Raw genomic sequence first — 21329 nt, 5'->3', positions numbered from 1 at the left:
TCTGTTTTCAGCCTCTGTAATTTCAGGTCCTGCTTGCTGCCCTCGCAGGAAAGTCGCACTGGTCAGGCAATGACAATGATAGTAAATAAGGAGAACGCAGACCACCCACATAGGGCTGACATGTGCACAACATTTACCAGCCGGCTGTCAGAGGTTCAGGAGTACAGGTGTCCCCGTGTAGCACGCAGCGCCCCCTCCTGCTCACAGATAGGTGCGATATTTGCTGCACATGTCGCTATAAGATGAAAGGGTCACTTTTCAGTTGGAGCGATTACAGATCTCTCCCCCCCCCCCCCCCTCCCAGAACACCCATCTGTCAAAAGCAAACCGTGCAATGTGGATAGACAGCTGCTCTGTCACCCCCAATGTCAGGACAGACATCCAAACCATAGCGGGGGGAGGGTCAGCCATTCAAAACTGCGCTACGCCAGCATAAAAACTATACAACCCCCATCAAGAACTATTTCTGTCTAAAATAACTGCGCCACCTTTATTCTGGAATGTTCACAACCAGCTGTTTATTTACTTTCTTTTTTTATGTATTTTATATTTGTTTGTTGTTATTTTATTTATATTTGGTATTATTTTGTGTATTTTAAAATGTATATTTGTTATTTTTTTAATTTACATGTATTTACCTTTTTTATGATCATTATTTTATTTATTTACTTTATTTATATATTATTTTGTTTACTTTAAATATGTTTTTTTTTTATTCAGTTACTTTTTTTTATGTGTGTTATTATTTTATTTTTCATTTCTTTACTGTATTTATATTTGTTCCTATTTTATTCTATATTTATTTACTTTACTGTTCTTTATTTACTTTATATTTGGTAATACTGTTCTTTATATCCTTTATTTATATTTAGAATTATTATTGTTTTCATTTTTTTACTTTCTAGTTGTTATTTTGTTCCTTTTTTTTTTTTTTTTTTTTTACTTATTGGCTTTATTTATATTTATTCATTTGTTTACTTTTCTTAATGTGTCATTATTTTGTTAATTTATTTTATTTACTTTCTTTATAATTATTTTGTTTGCTTTGTTTTTTAAATGTATTTATATGTGTTATTTTTTTTTATTTTTTTATTTATTTATTTACTGCATTTATATTTGTTCTTATTTATTCTACATTTATTTACTTTACTGCTCTAAATGAACTTTATATTTGTTAATACTTTTTTTTCTATATACTTTATTTTTATTTAGAATTTTTATTATTTTTTTTTTCTTCTTTACTTTATAATTGTTTGCTGAGCCTCTGGTCCCAGTCACCAGTAGGATCATATTGAGGTGGGACTTTTTAGGATAGGTTACACTATAAGGTAAGCAATAGCATGTATTATAAAAACAATGATTGGTGTAGCCTCGGGCGCAAAGCAGAGGCAGGCACCCCCTAGTGGTTGCTGCGCCTCTTCCGGTCTTGTTGAATGCGCTGCAGGAGGCAGGATCGTCCCCCGTTGCCGCAGGATACTATGTAATGCGCCCGCGCCGGAAGTGACGCGGGCGGGTGTTGCGTCACTTCCGGTGGGACCAGTCATATAGCGGAGTGCACGCGGAGGACGCCGGCAGCGGCTCCTCCTGCACATCCGCATGGTTGAACGGCAGAACTTGATGGATCTGGTCTACAGGTACGTTATGGACAACTCCCCCAATATTTAGCACCATGTGGACTATTTGTAAAGCCTACAGCTTTATTAGACTTACAAGCCTCATTATTTGGCAAACGATTCTAGGAGGTATTATTACTATTATCAAAATAACTGAACTCTGCATAACCAATTTTGAGCTTTATGACCAGCAGGCACTAGAATAGCATGAGTGAATAAGCCCATGAGTAGGTATATATGTTTTGGGGGGTCTAAAGCCGCTTCTAGGTGTAGTTGATTTTGAACCCAGAAGGGATATTTTTATCCGCCCTCCATCTGAGTCTTTTTGACCTTTCTCTATGTCTAGCAATATGGGCATTATCACCCATTATCTAATCAAATGCCTCACATTTTTGGCTCTATTGTCCATAATGATGGCTGTAATGCTAGTATTACTGTGTTTATATTGGTGAACATTAGCTGGTCTGCTTGTGTGGCAACATTAGGAGGGATGCCATGCTTACTAGCGAAGTAAGATTTAGCTGATGATCTTTCCCACCATTTCTCTTGGACTAGATCTTCATCATCTTGAATGTGAAGCCCATTTCCTGCCACGGGATGAGCCCGTTACAAATGTCTGGTCCAGTCTACACCGTTTTGGCCAACCCCTAAATAGGACACATGGACCTTTTGGGTGGTGTGGCTAGGACCCGAGCTTGTCGACCTAGTGGAGTTACCCCTCTGTTGGAGTCTGCTTTGATCAAAAACTGTATTAAAAGATATCTATAATGTATGGTAAGCTGATGACTTTTATGTCGAATCTTAAATCACTCTTTATAGTAATAACTATGATGAATATTATGACTTATTATCTCTTCTCTTTTTTACAAGTATAATAGATGAATTTTTCCTCTCATTCCTGATGAAGCAATATTCAACATATGAATCTGCGAAACGCGTCGAATGAGGGGATTAAGTTTCATGTTCATTCATCTATGTGTCATTCTATGCAATGTCTCTGTACCAGTTTGTATCAATTGATGTTTGTTTTTATGCAATTTTGTAATAAATCGTTGTTTTTATAATACATTCTTACCTTACTGTGTAACCTATCCTAAAAAGTCCCACCTCAATATGATCCTACTGGTGACTGGGACCAGAGGCTCAGCTCCTTTCTCTTTATATGCACTTGAGGGATGTGGAAAGGTTACATTGGACAGTACTGAATTATAATTTATACTTTATAATTGTTATTTTGTTACTTATTACCTTTATTTATATTTATTAGTCTGTTTACTTTTCTTAATGTGCCATTATTTTGTTGATTACATTTATTTACTTTCTTTATAATTACTTTGTTTGCCTAAATTTTTTAAATTTATTTATGTGTTATTTTTTTTGTTTTTTATTTCTTTACTATATATATATATATTTTTTTTATGTGTATGTGTGTGTGTGTGTATATATATATATATATATATATATATACAGTTAAGAAATTAAAAAAAAATAAAGTAAATAAATGTAAAATTAAATAATAACAAATGTAAATGCAGTAAAGAAAATGTAAAAAGCAAATCAAATAAAGTAAAAAGATGTAAAATAAAATCTAAAAAAATAAATATATATATATATATATATATATATATATATAATATACATATACACACACATACACATAAATAAATATATATATTTATTTATGTGTATGTGTGTGTATATTATATATATATATATATATATATATATATATATATATATATATATATATATATATATATATATATTTATATATATATATATATATTTATTTTTTTAGATTTTATTTTACATCTTTTTACTTTATTTGATTTGCTTTTTACATTTTCTTTACTGCATTTACATTTGTTATTATTTAATTTTACATTTATTTACTTTATTTTTTTTTTAATTTCTTAACTGTATTTATATTTATGATTTTATTTTACATTTCTTTACTTTATTTTATTTAGTTATTTTTTTATTTCTTTACTGTATTTATATTTGTTATTATTTGATTTTACATTTATGTTTGGTATTTATTTATTTATTTTTTTCACTTAATCTTATTATTATTATATTTTAAAAAATTTTTTAAACCCTATTTATGATTTCTGATTTGCCGCTTATTTTACGTATTCACAATATTTATATTTATTGTTTTGTTTACTTAACTTTTTTTTTTTTTTTAGTGTTATGATTTTTTTTTTTCCCCGAGGTGCTTCCCCATTTTCTTGACTGTATAATGTTCAGCTGGCTTGCCGCCCTCGGAAGTTTGGATTGGGCAGGGAGCTTTCCAACCGTGGCATTTAAGCCTCCCTGCCCGCTGCCTATTGCAGGGTGGTGGTGGGGGGGGGGGGAGGGTGTGGTTGGTGGGTGGCAAAGACGCCGCTCAACTGCATATTTTTTCTGCCCCCCACACCCACCTGCAAGCCTATCTTCTGTACATTAGGCCGAACCTGTGCTTTTATTAGACCGTGCTAACCAGATCTCGCCACACTGTGATTGGCTGCACAGTGCTGATGTCATTGGGAGCCCCACCTTCCATCTCCCAATCATCAGTAATGGACAGCTCGGTGACACCCCCAGGAGGGGTACGCATATGCGGCAGCTGGTCGTTAAATCGTTAAATCCCAGCGCTGCCGTAAAAGGGGTTACCATTAAAAAATCCAGCAGGGATGGGCGGAGCCACTCATAAAGTGAAGCTGGATTTGTATTTATTTGTTATCATGTAGGAGTGGGAGGAGCTGGGACACACAAAAGTGGGCGGGGACATCCACAGCTCCCAGGCAGACAGGAGCAGAGTTGAGAATTACGACTGGGAGATCTCACTGCTGGAGAATCTAACACCTATAAGAATCCAGGGGATGAGTCAGTTCACCGGGCCCCACCTATAACCAAAATCTGACTTTGGGGTGGGGTGGCCCTTGAAGAATGACAGGTTCTCCTACAGCAAGGAGATTTCCTTTAACGGCGGTACACGAGGTCGTATTTTTGCAGCGGCTCCTAATCTGCAGCACAGATCGAAGGACGGGGGTCCCAGGAAACAGGACACCAGTGTGAGCGGATTCCCGGAGCAGCTGGGCCAGCCCGGACCACAAACACGACATGTGCTGATATCTGAGCCCCCGCTAATGTCTTTTTCCAGTCAACGTGAATGGCCTGAAAGGAAGACTGTCTGTGCTGCTCACAGCAACTGATTGCTGCTGGTTGGGTGTCAAAGGGAAACAAAAGCTGGCAGATGATTGGTGGGTTTGTACAGCTTTAGGAGCCTGTGCAATCTGGCCATACACAATACAATCTGATTGTACAATCTCCTTTAGATCTACCAGCAACTTCATTAAGCAAGGACCTGCCTGATTGGATAAGAATAGATTGGACAGATTAGTTAAGTCCTCTTATAACATCTTTTTGGTAAATCCAAAATTGATTGTACAAAAATTGTAAGGTCTATGGCAACCCTGAAAGAGATTGTACAATTGGATTGTGATGTGTATGGTGAGCTCTAGATCTAGGAAGCACTATATAGTGCAGGGACTGCCTGATTGTACACAAATTGACTGGAAATTTGTCATTTTATTTTACTTTTATTTATTTTATTTTTTTTTTATTTCTTTATTGTATTTATATTTACCGTATTTTCTGGCGTATAAGTGCCGGTTCACATATGAGCGACGCTACTTGCAGGGGCGACCTCCGAGATCGGAGCGGCCGCCACGGACTTCATAACATTGAAGTCTATGGCGGTCGCCTCCTGGTCGCCCCAAAGAAGCTCCGGACCCTTTTTCTAGGTCGGAGTGACTTGTGTCGCTCCTATTAGAACGGGTCCGCAGCTTCCCTATGGGAGGCGACCTGCGGCGACCTGTGAGGTGACCAGGTCGCCTCACAGGTCGCCCTAGTGTGAACCGGGGCTAAGACGACCCCCCTAATTTTCATCTACCGGTAATACTTATACTTAGGTTACCTTGGAGATATTATACTCGGCGTATAAGACGACTCCCCATTTTTCGGTGATTTGTTTGACGTTCAAAAGTAGTCTTATACGCCAGAAAATACAGTATTTTTTATTTTACATTTATTTACTTTTTTTCTTTTTTTTCCTCTACTGTATTTTTATTTGTTATTATTTTATTTTACATTTATTTACTTTATGTTTGGTATTTTTTTATTTCGGACTCACAGATCGAGGTAAAGGGCCAATCACTGCGGCCCTTTACAATGTGATCAGCTGTATCCATTCATTCCTTTCCTCCACAACCGGTAACGGCAAGTGTGACAGGGGACATTTACACTGATAATCACTGCAGCCCCAACAGTGCCAATTAGTGCCACCTATCAGTGCCCATCATTGCCGCCCCATCGGTGCAGTCTCATCAGTGCCCATCAGTGCAGCCTATTAGTGCCCATCAGCGCAGTCTCATTAGTGCAGCCTCATCAGTGCCCATCAGTGCAGTCTATTAGTGCCCATCAGTGCAGTCTCATTAGTGCAGCCTCATCAGTGCCCATCAGCGCAGACTCAACAGTGCACTCTCGTCAGTGCCCATAAGTGCAGCCTCGTCAGTGCAGTCTCATCAGTGCCCATCAGTGCAGCCTAGTAGTGACCATCAGTGCAGTCTCATCAGCGCAGCCTTCTCAGTGCCCATCAGTGCAGTTTTATCAGTGCCCATCAGCGCAGTTTCATCAGTGCAGTCTCATCAGTGCCCATTAGTGCAGTCTCATCAGTGCCCATCAGCGCAGCCTATTAGTGCCCATCAGTGCAGTCTCATCAGTGCCAATCAGTGCAGTCTAGTAGAGACCATCAGTGCAGTCTCATCAGTGCCAATCAGTGCAGTCTCATCAGTGCCAATCAGTGCAGCCTCATCAGTGCCAATTAGTGCAGTCTCATCAGTGCCCATCAGCGCAGTCTCATCAGTGCCCATTACTACAATCTCATTAGTATCTATCAGTGCAGCCTATCAGCGCCAATCAGCACAGCCTCATCAGTGCCCATCAGCGTAGCTTCATCAGTGCAGTCTCATCAGTGCCCATCAGCGTAGCCTATTAGTGCAGTCTCATCAGTGCCCATCAGCGCAGCCTTATCACTGGAATCTCATCAGTGCAGCCTCATCAGTGCCCATCAGTGCAGTCTCATCAGTGCCCATCAGTGCAGCCTCATCAGTGCAGTCTCATCAGTGCCCATCAGTGCATCCTATTAGTGCCCATCAGTGCAGTCTCATCAGCTCAGCCTCATCAGTGCCCATCACTACAACCTCATTAGTGTCTATCAGCGCAGCCTCATCAGTGCCCATCGTTGCCGCCTCTTCAGTGCCCATCAGTGCACTGGGTATTTGCACTGTCCTAAAATTTTAGGGTCTCAAGAAACGAGTACATCAGGATTGATCCATTTTCAGATATATACCATAGTTTTCACACAGACTAAATAATATACACCGATTTGGGTTATTTGCATCAAAGAAATGTAGCATATTTTATTTTGGGCTAAAAATTTAAGAAAAAAAATTATTTATTTGCAAAATTTTATAACAACAACAAAGAAAATTCAAAATCTTCAGACATTTTTAGCTTATTTAGCAAAAAAAAAAACCCCAGTGGTGATGAAATACCACCAAAAGAAAGCTCTAGTTGTGTGAAGAAAATGATGAAAATAGAGTTTGGGTACAGCGTTGCATGACCGCACAATTGTCATTGAAAGTGTGGCAGCACTGAAAGCTGAAAATTGGCCTTGGCAGGACAGGGGTAAAAGTGCCCGTTATTGAAGTGGTTAAAAAGAGGACCAATATCCCCCCTATGTGGTAGCGTGATCACTTTGACTTCTCTTTAATGAGACATCAGGGATCTCCTAGACCCATGATGCCTCACCTGCTCTCCATTGAAGCTAATAGAAGGCAGATTGTGCTCCATTAGCTTCTCTATGGGCCCACAGCAGCCTAGAGAAATGACAGAAGAACCTGGAGGCCATATAATACTTGGAGGTTCTTACTAGGTAGGGAAGATCAGCGAATAGATGTTCTGCCACGCCGGTCCCAGGCCCACAGATGTCACAGTGTAGCTCAGAATATGTGGTGGGGACGGAGGGGCACACTATCAAGGGTCCAACAATGGGCTTGTCAGATATACGCACACAGTGTGTTTAACAACCTCTCCCGCCCACTGCCACCAACAAATGACATATGCCCCCCCCCCACTCTCCAGCTCCAATGCACAGTCCCACCTCTGGCAGGGCAGGGGCGGGACTCAGCCTGCGTGTCCCCTCCAGGGTCACCCCCTACCAACTTGGCCACTGGGCAGGGGGAGCTGCAGACCCGGATCACATCAACATATGGGTGACCACCACTTGTCAATATGAAAAGGCTCCCGCTCTCCAGCTCCCCCAGCCCAGCTGACAAGAGGACACCACCCGCGGGGCAGGAGAGGCGGGAGAGGAGACACAGTGTGAGGCGAGTGTTGACCAAGGCCCATGCCAGTCCCGTCTGGACCACAGCCACCGCTCCCACCCCCCGTTGTGCAGGCCCGGTCACCAACAGGCTGCTCCTGCCAGGACATGCAGCCCCAGGCATACCTTATGGCCAGTCCTGGACTGTGTGCAGTAACTCAAAAAAGGCTTAAATAGGCAGGCACTGCATAATTAGGGGTGGGACTCTCTGGAAAAGGAGTATAATCTGGATGGAACTGCCCAAAATGTGGGCATGTTACCTGTGGGCCATTGGCGGGGTTGGCTTTATGCTGGGGGCTAGGAAGAATATGTATTGATGGCACAGAGTTTGTAAGGTGGGTGATCCCAGGACACAGCACCTTAGGAACAGAGCACCTAGATGTGGGACTGTCCAGGGACATCTCCTTTAAATTTACTAACAACTTGGGAAGTATTGATTGTGCAGAGGCTGTAAGGTGGGTGATCCCGGGACATAGCACCACCTTAAGGACAGAGCACCTAGATGTAGGACTGTCCAGGGACATCTCCTTTAAATTTACTAACAGCTTGGGAAGTATTGATTGCACAGAGGTTGTAAGGTGGGGGATACCGGGACACAGCACCTTAGGGACAGAGCACCTAGATGTGGGACTGTCTCGGGACATCTTCTTTAAATTTACTAACAACTTGGGAAGTATTGATTGCGCAGAGACTGTAAGGTGGGTGATCCCGGGACATAGCACCACCTTAAGGACAGAGCACCTAGATGTAGGACTGTCCAGGGACATCTCCTTTAAATTTACTAACAGCTTGGGAAGTATTGATTGCGCAGAGGCTGTAAGGTGGGTGATCCCGGGACATAGCACCACCTTAAGGACAGAGCACCTAGATGTAGGACTGTCCAGGGACATCTCCTTTAAATTTATTAACAACTTGGGAAGTATTGATTGCACAGAGGTTGTAAGGTGGGGGATTCCGGGACACAGCACCTTAGGGACAGAGCACCTAGATGTGGGACTGTCTCGGGACATCTTCTTTAAATTTACTAACAACTTGGGAAGTATTGATTGCACAGAGGTTGTAAAGAGGGTGATCCCGGGACAGAGTACCTAGATGTGGGACTGTCTCGGGACATTTTCTTTAAATTTACTAACAACTTGGGAAGTATTGATTGCACAGAGGCTGTAAGGTGGGTGATCCCGGGACACAGCACCTTAGGGACAGATCACCTAGATGTGGGACTGTCCCGGGGCATCTTCTTTAAATTTACTAACAACTTGGGAAGTATTGATTGCACAGAGGTTGTAAAGTGGGTGGCCATCTTCAAGTAGAGCTAAACCTCCTGGGATTTCCTACTATACATAACAGCCAGATCCCTGACCTCAATTTTTTCCACTGCAGGTTTAAGTTATAGGAATTGGTCACCTACAGGCTAGAGGAGCCTTTCTCAACCTTTTCAACACAGAGGAACCCTTGAAATAAATTTCTGGTCTCGGGGAACCCCTGCTAAAAATTACAAATCTACAACTCATGACACATTAGTGTGACAGTCAGTGGGAAGAATGCTCCTTACTCTTATCATTGGGAAGAATTCCCCCCTTACAGATAGCTAAAAGGAACAATGGTGTCATTGTCAACTTATCTGAGAGGCAGAAATTGCCCATTGCTCAAGGAACCCCTAGCAACCTCAGGAGGAACCCTAGGCTAGACAATGGCACCCTGACTGCTATTAGGTATAGGGATGAAATCCTTGGACCCATTGTCAGACCCTACACTGGTGCAGTGGGTCCTGAGTTCCTCCTGGTGCAGGACAATGCACGGCCTCATGTGGTCAGAGTATGCAGCCAGTTCCTGGAGGATGAAGGAATTGATGCCATTGAATGGCCCCCATGCTGGCCTAACCTAAATCCAATAGAACACCTTTGGGACATTATGTTTTGGTCCATCTGATGCCGCCAGGTTGCACCTCAGTCTGTTCAGGAGCTGAGTGATGTTCTGGTTCAGATCTGGGAGGAAAAACCCCAGGACACCATCCGTTGTCTCATTAGGAGGATGCCCGACGTTGTCAGGCATGCATATAAACATGTGGGGGCCATACAAACTACTGAGGACCATTCTGAGTTGCTGCAATGAAATTTGGGCAAAATGGACTCGCCTGCTGCATAATTTTTTCACTTTGATTTTCAGGGTGTCCTTGAATTCAACCCTCTGTAGGGTGATAATTTTCATTTCCATCAAACGATGTGGCACCCTTTCCTTCCTAACACATTACCCAGTCCATACCAGTCTAGATAATAACACATTACCCAGTCCATGCCAGTATAGATAATAACACATTACCCAGTCCATACCAGTATAGATCCTAACACATTACCCAGTCCATACCAGTATAGATCCTAACACATTACCCAGTCCATACCAGTATAGATCCTACCACATTACCCAGTCCATACCAGTATAGACCCCAACACATTACCCAGTCTATACCAGTCTAGATAATAACACATTACCCAGTCCATGCCAGTCTAGATAATAACACATTACCCAGTCCATACCAGTATAGAGCCCAACACATTACCCAGTCCATACCAGTATAGAGCCCAACACATTACCCAGTCCATACCAGTATAGAGCCCAACACATTACCCAGTCCATACCAGTATAGAGCCCAACACATTACCCAGTCCATGCCAGTCTAGATAATAACACATTACCCAGTCCATGCCAGTATAGATCCTAACACATTACCCAGTCCATGCCAGTATAGAGCCCAACACATTACCCAGTCCATACCAGTATAGAGCCCAACACATTACCCAGTCCATACCAGTATAGAGCCCAACACATTACCCAGTCCATACCAGTATAGAGCCCAACACATTACCCAGTCCATACCAATATAGAGCCCAACACATTACCCAGTCCATACCAGTATAGATCCTACCACATTACCCAGTCCATATCAGTATAGATCCTACCACATTACCCAGTCCATACCAGTATAGACCCCAACACATTACCCAGTCCATACCAGTCTAGATAATAACACATTACCCAGTCCATGCCAGTCTAGATAATAACACATTACCCAGTCCATACCAGTATAGATCCTAACACATTACCCAGTCCATACCAGTATAGAGCCCAACACATTACCCAGTCCATACCAGTATAGAGCCCAACACATTACCCAGTCCATACCAGTATAGAGCCCAACACATTACCCAGTCCATAACAGTATAGATCCTAACACATTACCCAATCCAAACCAGTATAGATCCTAACACATTACCCAGTCCATACTAGTATAGATCCTAACACATTACCCAGTCCATACCAGTATAGATCCTAACACATTACCCAGTCCATACCAGTATAGATCCTAACACATTACCCAGTCCATACCAGTATAGATCCTAACACATTACCCAATCCAAACCAGTATAGATCCTAACACATTACCCAGTCCATACTAGTATAGATCCTAACACATTACCCAGTCCATACCAGTATAGATCCTACCACATTACCCAGTCCATATCAGTATACATCCTAACACATTACCCAGTCCATACCAGTATACATCCTAACACATTACCCAGTCCATACCAGTATACATCCTAACACATTACCCAGTCCATACCAGTATAGATCCTAACACATTACCAAGTACATGCCAGTATAGATATCCAGCATTATATTTTTCCCTATGGAGATCTGATGTGTTTTCAAAGTGTTCCTTTAATGTTCCCTTATACTTACCTGAGCCTGATACCGATCCAGCGTGTGCACGACAGCAGAAGTTCCCTGCCTCCTCATTGGCTGCGACACAGCAGCAGGAGCCATTGGCTTCCGTTGCTGTCAATCACTGCCAGTATGAAGGGATTGGGGGGCGGGGCCAAGCCATGCTCTGTGTGTCTCATAGACAGACACAGGCAGCTCAGGAGCGAGCACGCACAGGTGCCCTCAGAGCAAGTAGCTTGCTCTGGGGGCACTAAGCAGGGACGAGGGGCCAGAAGCATCTGCGGGGAACCCGAGAAAAGGATGATCATGGTTACTCTGTCCAAAATCATTACACAGAGCAGGTAAGTATGACATATTTGTTATTTAAAAAAAAAAAAACCTGAATCTTTACACTTTAAGGTCGCCTTCTGCTTATAAAAATTTTCATCATATGCTCATTTTTATTAGCCCAGGTTTGTGACAAGTCTACTTTAAATTTTACAAAACTGCATGAATATACAGTATCTCACAAAAATTAGTCCATCCCTCACATTTTTTGTAAATATTTTATTCTATCTTTTCATGTGACAACACTGAAGAAATGACACTTTGCTACAATGTAAAGTAGTGAGTGTACAGCTTGTATAACAGTGTAAATTTGCTGTGCACTCAAAATAACTCAACACACAGCCATTAATGTCTAAACCGCTGGCAACAAAAGTAAGTACACCCCTAAGTGACAATGTCCAAATTGGGCCCAGTTAGCCATTTTTCCTTTATTTTTTGGCTTTATTTGGTTAACCATTCAAGTCTACCAAGAAATTTTTGAAAATTTGTGTCTTAATTTGGTTAGCCGTTTAAATCTAGCAAAAAAGTAAAAAAAATGTTGGTGTAACTTAGCTAACCATTTAAGTCTAGCAAGAATTTTTTGAAAAATTTCGGCTTAATTTGGTTAGCTGTTTAAGTCTAGCAAAAATGTAAAAAAAAAAAATGTTGGCATTATTTGGTAACCACTTAAGTCTAGCAAGATTTTTTTGTAAATTTTTGGCTTAATTTGGTTAGCTGTTTAAATCTAAGCAAAAAAATAAAAAAATGTTGGTGTAACTTAGCTAACCACTTAAGTCTAGCAAGAATTTTTTGAAAAATTTTGGCTTAATTTGGTTAGCCGTTTAAATCTAGCAAAAAAGTAAAAAAAATGTTGGTGTAACTTAACTAACCATTTATGTCTAGCAAGAATTTTTTGAAAAAGTTTGGCTTAATTTGGTTAGCTGTTTAAGTCTAGCAAAAATGTAAAAAGAAAAATGGCATAATTTGGTAACCACTTAAGTCTAGCAAGAATTTTTGAATTTTTTTGGCTTAATTTGGTTAGCCGTTTAAATCTAGCAAAAAAATTAATAAAAATTTTGGTGTAATTTAGCTAACCATTTAAGTCTAGCAAGAATTTTTTGAAAATTTTGGGCTTAATTTGGTTAGCTGTTTAAGTCTAACAAAAATGTAAAAAAATATGTTGGCGTAATTTGGTTAAACATTTAAGTCTAGCAAGAATTTTTTGAAAAATTTTGGCTTAATTTGGTTAGCCGTTTAAATCTAGCAAAAAAAGTAAAATAAATGTTGGTGTAACTTAACTAACCATTTCAGTCTAACAAGAATTTTTTGAACATTTTTGGCTTAATTTGGTTAGCCGTTTAAATCTAGCAAAAAAGTAATAAAAATGTTAGTGTAACTTAGCTAACCATTTAAGTCTAGCAAGAATTTTTTTTAAATTTTGGCTTAATTTGGTTAGCTGTTTAAGTCTACAAAAAAAAAAAAATGTTTGCTTAATTTAATTAGCTTTTTAAGTCTAGCAAAAATGTAAAAAAAAATGTTGGTGTAATTTGGTTAACTATTTAAGTCTAGCAAGAATTTTTTGAAAAAAATGTTGGCTTTATTTGATTAATCATTCAAGTCTAGCAAGAATTTTTTGAAAATTTTTGGCTTAATTTGGTAAGCCATTTAAGTCTAGCAAAAATGTAAAAAAAAATGTAAAAAAAAATGTTGGCGTAATTTGGTTAACCATTTAAGTCAAACAAGAATTTTTTTTTAAATTTTGGCTTAATTTGGTTAGCCGTTTAAGTCTACCAAAAAAAAAAAAAAGTTTGCTTAATCTAGTTAGCTGTTTAAGTCTAGCAAGAATAATAATAATAAAAAAATGTTGGCTTAATTTGGTAAACCATTTAAGTCTAGCAAGAATTTTTTGAAAAATTATGGCCAAATTTGGTTAGTCATTTATGTCTAACAAAAAAAAAAAATGTTGGCGTAATTTGGTTAACCATTTAGGTCTAGCAAGAATTTTTTGAAAATTTTTGGCTTAATTTGATTAGCCGTTTAAGTCTACCAAAAAAAAAAAAAAAATGTTTGCTTAATTTAGTTAGCTGTTTTAGTCTAGCAAAAACTAAAAAAAAAAGTTGGCTTAATCTGGTTAGCCATTTAAGTCTAACAAACCTGTAAAAGCAAACATATAACTTGCCATGCATCAAAACTGACCTGCACGAACACATTAACATAAATCACACCTCAAAACCCAAATTACTTGCGAAAATTGAGTAAGCATCTAAAAAATTTATGTAAAAACATTCTGGTGTTGCCTTCAAAAAACACGAAAAATTTGTACCTTGACTTGACTTAATATGCCGTCCTCACTCGTCCATGCCACCATAGAATGTAGCCGTGGAGCCCTATAATGTTTGGGGACCCAAAACCGGCATGGTTACGCCAATCAATGCTCAAGTTCCTCACCGAGTCCTCACCATCCAAGAGCCACTTGGGGAGATCGACTGATCCTTATCGCTCTCTGCAAGCTCTGCTCTCTGGTCAAACACTGACTTTTTTTTTTTCTTTTTTAGAGGCTGGGTGAAGTTTTTCCCAGCAGGACTCCGGAGAAGATAAGTCAAACAGCGCTGGCACCTGCTCTGAGCTGGAACAACTGTGCTTGGCCTCCTCGTAGTTCACAGCTCAGTACAAATGTTGCTGGCTGGACTGGAGGAGCGCAGGGTGTGTGTGTGTGTGACGGAAAGAGAAAGGGGTGGGGGGGGGGGGGAGAAGCTGGAGGGTCTAAAAAAAGATTGAAACAGATGTATTGGAAGGCAGCGTGCTCAATATGTCAGGTCTTCCCGTAGGATGGATAGGAGTTACTGCACATAACAAATCTGGAAGGGAGCGATGCAGGCAACAACTGCAAAGTCAGCACAGGCAAAAAATTTCATAGGGCAGATGACAAATACAGAATATTTTTTCTTTTGTTCTTTTCTTTATGACCCCAAATTTTGGTAGAATAGACATTGCATGGAAGGACAGTGTGGTATATTGTTCTTCATATTTATATACACTATATTACCAAAAGTATTGGGACACCAGCCTTTACACGCACATGAACTTCAATGGCATCGCAGTCTTAGTCCGTAGGGTTTAATATTGAGTGGGCCCACCCTTCGCAGATATAACTTCAACTCTTCTGGGAAGAGTGTCCACAAGGTTTAGGAGTGTGTCTATGGGAATATTGGACCATTCTTCCAGAAGAGCATTTGTGAGGTGAACAAGAAGGCCTCCGCTCTAAATCATCCCACCAAAGGTGTTCTATCGGGTTGAGGTGCAGGCCAGTCAAGTTTATCCACCCCAAACTCGCTCATCCATGTCTTTATGGACCTTGCTTGGTGCACTGGTCTAAATCATTTGGTGGAGGGGGGATTATGGTGTGGGGTTGTTCTTCAGGGGTTGGGCTTGGCCTCTTAGCTCCAGTGAAGGGAACTCTTAAGGCATCAGCATACCAAGACATCTTGGACAATTTCATGCTCCCAACTTTGTGGGGACAGTTTGGGGATGGCCCCTTCCTGTTCCAACATGACTGCGCACCAGTCCACAAAGCAAGGTCCATAAAGACATGGATGAGTGGATTTGGGGTGGAGGAACTTGAAGGGCCTGCACAGAGTCCTGACTGTTTTATCGGGCTGAGGTCAGGACAGTCAGTTTCTCCACCCCAAACCCACTTATCCATGAACGGAACCCCTAGCAACCTCTGGAGGAACCCTAGGGTTCCACAGAACCCTGGTTGAGAAACACTGCTCACAGTTTTGAGCGCTTGCCGAGGCTGTGGCATGCATACACCCCTGCCTGCTGCCTGTACCTAAAGAGAGTTGCAGTTGGGGGGAGGTAAAGGCACTAAACCTGTGTGTATTTTACTAACCCCCATGTGTAAACGAGTCCTTACAATGGAGGGAAAAAACCTTCTGTTTTACTTTTGGATGGAGTGGAGAAGTTGTAGACACACTGTTAGGTTCTTACTGTTGTGTAAGCACTTGGGAGGTTTACCCCCACTTCCTGCCCTGTAGACACAACAGAAAGGAAGTCAGATGAGGGAAAATCCTCCTTTAGACAGCAGTCACCATAACAGGTGACCCCACTGGAAGGTCTCTCTTTACCTACTGTTCTGGAGACCACTGTCAATTTTTGGATTTCCCTCGTTTGATCTTTCACTCCTGCAGGTGAACAGGACAATAGTGGACAGAAGGTAAGGGAAGTATGGGTCGGTACTAAAGAGAACCTGTTGTTTTGTTCTGCGTGGGCCAAGCATGGGTTCTCTTTAATCTATCCAGTGCTAGCAATTGAAAAGAGATCCACTCCTCTGATCTTTGGACTTGCAATTGGCATTCCAATTCATCCCAAAGGTGTCCAAGTAGGGTGGAGTTCAGAGCTTTGTGAAGACCACTCAAGTTCCTTCACATCAAATCATGTTATGGAGCTGGCTTTGTACACCAGGATAGTCATGCTGGAACAGAAAAGGGTCTTTACCAAACTGTTACCACAAGGTTAGAAGCACTTGTGTCCAAAATATCTTGTAATATTGACAGTACCCCTTACCTGGAAACACCTAAAGTCAATCATTTAAAGAGATGTCTACATACGGCCATACAATAAATTTGAACATTTGAGGTTCCATGTCACACCAAGCCTCTACTCCCATTTTAAGGAGCACGAGCTCCCCCATCCTCACCCTCTGACTTCCAGTCAGGCAGTAGATAAACAGGTTTGAGTGAATAAAATACAGTAGGAGTCTGGCACTCCAAAAGTTCAAGTATCTCTGGCCAACTGGACAGTTTATATATGGTGTAGTAAAAGTCTGATATCAAGGCAGATGGCAATACACACTTAGAGCTAGGCAGCTATCCTCGGAGTGTGTCTGAAAGCTCTGTAAAACATGTGGAAAGCAAGGAAGGGGGCGTCACTAAGTGTAGTTTTAGGTTGTAAACGTTTAATGTACAAGATTAAAAACACTTACAGGCGTAAAGAACAATACCAGCCCAACATTATTAGTGCAATCCTGAGGTTTGTGGTGGCCCTGTGGGCTTCACAATCCCCAAAAAGAAGGTGAAATTCTGGGTATCCAATAGAGTACCTCCACGCTAACCAGCGCGGAACACGGAAGCAGAAATTACGTCACCGATACAGGGCGGAAGTCCGGATCACTGATACACACGCAAGGAGGTGGAGGCTACGGGTTCGGAGCTCACAGCTCCTTTCTACTGGCCTCTAGAGGCTCCGAGCGCATAGCTTTTGCCTCCTTGTGTATCAGTGATCCAGACTTCCGCCCTGTACCGGTGACGTTATTTCCACTTCTGCGTTCCATGCTGGTTAGAGAGGAGGTACTCTGCTGGATACCCAGAGTTTCACCTCCTTTTTGGCGTTTGGGGATTGCGAAGCCCACAGGACCACCACCAACATGATTAGTGTGATCCTGAGGTTTGTGGTTGTCCTGTGGGCTTCACAATCCCCAAAAAGGAGGTACCTCCTCTCTAACCAGCGTGGAACGCAGAATCGGAAATGATGTCACCGGTACAGGGCGGAAGTCTGGATCACTGATACACAAGGAGGCAAAAGCTATGCGCTCGGAGCCTCTAGAGGCCAGTAGAAAGGAGCTGTGAGCCCGTAGCCTCCACCTCCTTGCGTGTGTATCAGTGACGTAATTTCCGCTTCCGGAGAGGACTGAAGTCTTCTGAATGTTAAGACCAGGAGAGGTGGAGATGAGGGGGTGCTGCAGCTGCAGAGAGGCGCAGGAAATGAAGGAGGAGTTCTGTCTTCCTCTCTGCTGCCGACTTCTGAGACAGGGGGTGGTGGAGATGAGGGGAGTCCTGCAGCTGCAGGAGACATGTAAGGGGTGGGCCACATGAAATGACTTGGGGGGGCCAGATTCGGACCGCGGGCCTTGTGTTTGACACATGTGCCGTAGACGTTTGAGATTCCCAGTCACATCAAGCCTCTACTCCTACTTCCAGGAGCAGAGGCTCTCCATTCTCACTCCCTGACCTCTGGGTCAGACAATAGAAAATTGGTTGGTCCAATTTTTTTTTTGGTCCAATGTTGTGACCTGGTAAGGGGATCCCGTAGACCAAGGGTGTCAAACTCAATTTCATTGTGGGCTGCATCAGCATTATGGTTGGTCTCAAAGGGCCAGGTGTATCTGTAAGACTAAGTCCAGAGCGCCACCCCCCCTTACATCAGATGCCAAGAGCCCCCCCATCATCAGAAGTCAAAGGTCCCCCACCCTTCCTTATATCAGTGTGGGCAGAGCTGAAGCAGAAAGTGCAGCGTCTGGAAGAGTACTGAAGTCTTCTGAATGCTGAGACCAGGAGAGGTGGAGATGAGGGGGTGCTGCAGCTGCAGAGAGGCGCAGGAAATGAAGGAGTTCTGTCTCCCTCTCTGCTGCCGACTTCCGAGAGAGGGGGTGGTGGAGATGAGGGGGTGCTGCAGCTGCACAGAGGCACAGGAAATTAAGGAGGAGTTCGGTCTCCCTCTCTGCTGCCGACTTCCGAGAGAGGGAGTGGTGGAGATGAGGGGGTGCTGCAGCTGCACAGAGGCACAGGAAATTAAGGAGTTCTGTCTTCCTCTCTGCTGCCGACTTCTGAGACAGGGGTTGGTGGAGATGAGGGGAGTCCTGCAGCTGCAGGAGACATGTAAGGGCCACATGAAATGACTTGAGGGGCCAGATTTGGACCGCGGGCCTTGTGTTTGACACATGTGCCGTAGACGTTTGAGATTCCCAGGCACATCAATCCTCTACTCCTACTTCAAGGAGCACAAGCTCTCCATCCTCACTCTCTGACTTCTATTCAGGCAGTGGACAAATTGGACAGAGGTTCCAAAGCTGCCAAGGGGATCCTATAGATCCACTTGCATTTCCCTTTCACATTAAGACTCCATCCTCACTCTCTGGCCTCCGCTCATACAGTAGGCAAATAGTTTTGCACCATGAGTACAACAGCAAGAGAAACTATTTTTTTCCTCTGCTGGATTTTGTTAAATCAGTTCCCTGAGTTGTCCCTCACTTCAATGGCATATCCCCGTTGGTTAACTCACTCTGGCCAGAGAGGGAAGGTGAGGAGACCAATGTCCAGATGTGGGTGACTTGTGAACCAGTAAGGATTTAAAAAGAACCCTTTTACGGTAGTTCACCTTGCGGATCAGGCAAGATTTGGGAACCTATAAATATGCATAATCTAGGTCAAATGCCAGTTGGCAAATTGATTGGTTCATCTTAACGAATAACCTCAGATTACACCTATAGAAACGTGTATTTCGTAAACACAAAAAAAAAAAAAACACAGATGGCCGATGATGAGCACATTATTTGGCTTCTCGGTAGAGGTGGCCGTCTTTACTTGAATAAAAATATTTACTTTTTTAGCTTTACAACTGAGAACGGAAACCTTATGATTTCAATACAACGCAGCAAGCCCCCTGCCAATCTCCAAACATGACCCCTTCGTCTTGAACTTTTATGCGGTGAAACCGTTATTTTTCTTTTACGTGTTTTAACAATCCAAATTCCCCCCCCGAGGATCAATGTTATTTCTCCTGTTCCATAACATAGATAGTTGATTCCAGCATCTTGTTTAAAAACTAGGGCTCATTCACATGGACATTATAATGCTGCATATGGATTTGTATGAATCTCAACACAACAGTATATAAGTTTATAGGCCCATTTATACAACTGCATCTGGGCTGTAAATGTATGCGTTATATTTGCTGTATGCATGTAAATGTTTGCATGTTTACAAGTATTAATGCATTCTAGCAACCTAGGTGTCAAGAGCTGCCTGCGTCCTAGCAACCAAATGCTCTAGGCATCAGGAGGTGCCAGCATCTTAGTAACCAAGGAAGCTAAGCAACAGGCGCTGCCTCTTTCCTAGCTACATAGAACAGTAGAGATCAGGTGCCACCTGAATCTTAACAAAAGCCACCAGCATCCTAGTAACCAAGGAAGCTAGTGGCAGGACACAATTGTGTCCTAGTAACCAAGGAAGCTAGTGGCAAGACCCACCTGTGTCCTAGTAACGCAGGACGCTAGAGGCAGGAGCCTATCAATAGTGTGTAACATTTACATAGGTATTACATAAATGCATCTTGGCAATCAAGGACGTTGAGCTTCAGGAGCCACTTCCATTCTAGCGACATTAGATAGAATGTTCAAAGAATCCAGGAGGCTGTCTAAGTGGCAGGAGCCATTGGCATCCTAGCAATCAAGGACGCTAGTAGCAGGAGCCACCGACATCCTAGTATCAAAGAACACTATCGGCAGGAGCCACTCACATTCTAGTATCAAAGGACAATAGTGGAGGGAGCCACCGGCATCCTAGTAACCAAGAACATTAGTGGCAGGAGCCACCGGCATCCTGGTAACCAAGGAAGCTAAGCAACAGGAGCTGCCTCTATCCCAGCTAGATAGAACACTAGACATCAGGTGCCATCTGAATCTTCGCAACAAATGATGCTAGGTGGCAGGAGCCACCAACATCCTAGTATCAAAGGACACTAGCGGCAGAAGCCACTCACATCCTAGAATCCAAGGACACTAGTGGAGGGAGCCACCGGCATCCTAGTAAGCAAGGACGTTAGTGGCAGGAGCCACCGGCATCCTAGTAACCAAGGAAGCTAAGCAACAGGCACTGCCTCTACCCCAGCTACAGAGAAAACTAGACAGCAGGTGCCACCTGAATCTTAGCCAAAGGATGCTCGGTGGCAGGAGCCACCAGCATCCTAGTAACCAAGGAAGCTAGTGGCAGGACCCACCTGTGTCCTAGTAACCAAGAACACTAGTGGCAGGAGCCTATCAATAGTGTGTAACATTTACATAAATGCATCTTGGCAACCAAGGACGTTGGGCTTCAGGAGCCAATTCCATCCTAGCAACATATGACATTAGATAGACAGCCTCCTGGATTCTTTGAACATAGAACGCTAAGTGGCAGGAGCCACTGGCATCCTAATAAGCAAGAATGCTAGTAGCAGGAGCCACCAGCATCCTAGTATCAAAGGACACTAGCGGCAGGAGCCACCGGCATCCTAGTAACCAAGGACGTTGGTAGCAGGAGCCACCAGCATCCTAGTAATCAAGGACACTACTGATAGGACCTGTCTACTTCCCACTATCCAAGGATGCTAGTGGCAGGAGCCTATCAATAGTGTGTACAATTTACAGCGTTCATGCATTCTAGCTGCTAGGCATCAGGAGCCGCCTCCACCCTAGGACACTAGACAGCTGCCTCCTTCCT

The 21329-nt window shown here is 42.5% G+C and overlaps 1 protein-coding gene across 1 annotated transcript in view; it reads right to left on the bottom strand.

Annotated features, from left to right (window-relative positions):
• Nucleotides 1-14748, bottom strand: part of HJV (hemojuvelin BMP co-receptor) — a 58429-nt gene extending 43681 nt beyond the window's left edge. Inside the window, exon 1 of the mRNA XM_082275607.1 lies at nucleotides 14396-14748. The gene's annotated coding sequence lies outside the window, so the exon portion shown is untranslated. The remainder of the gene's footprint in view (nucleotides 1-14395) is intronic.
• Between the last annotated feature and the right edge of the window lie 6581 nt (nucleotides 14749-21329).

The sequence above is a fragment of the Pelophylax lessonae genome (genome assembly GCF_965119305.1).
Source record: "Pelophylax lessonae genome assembly, chromosome: 13".
Lineage (NCBI taxonomy): Eukaryota > Metazoa > Chordata > Amphibia > Anura > Ranidae > Pelophylax > Pelophylax lessonae.
This window is presented reverse-complemented; position numbering and strand designations above follow the sequence as displayed.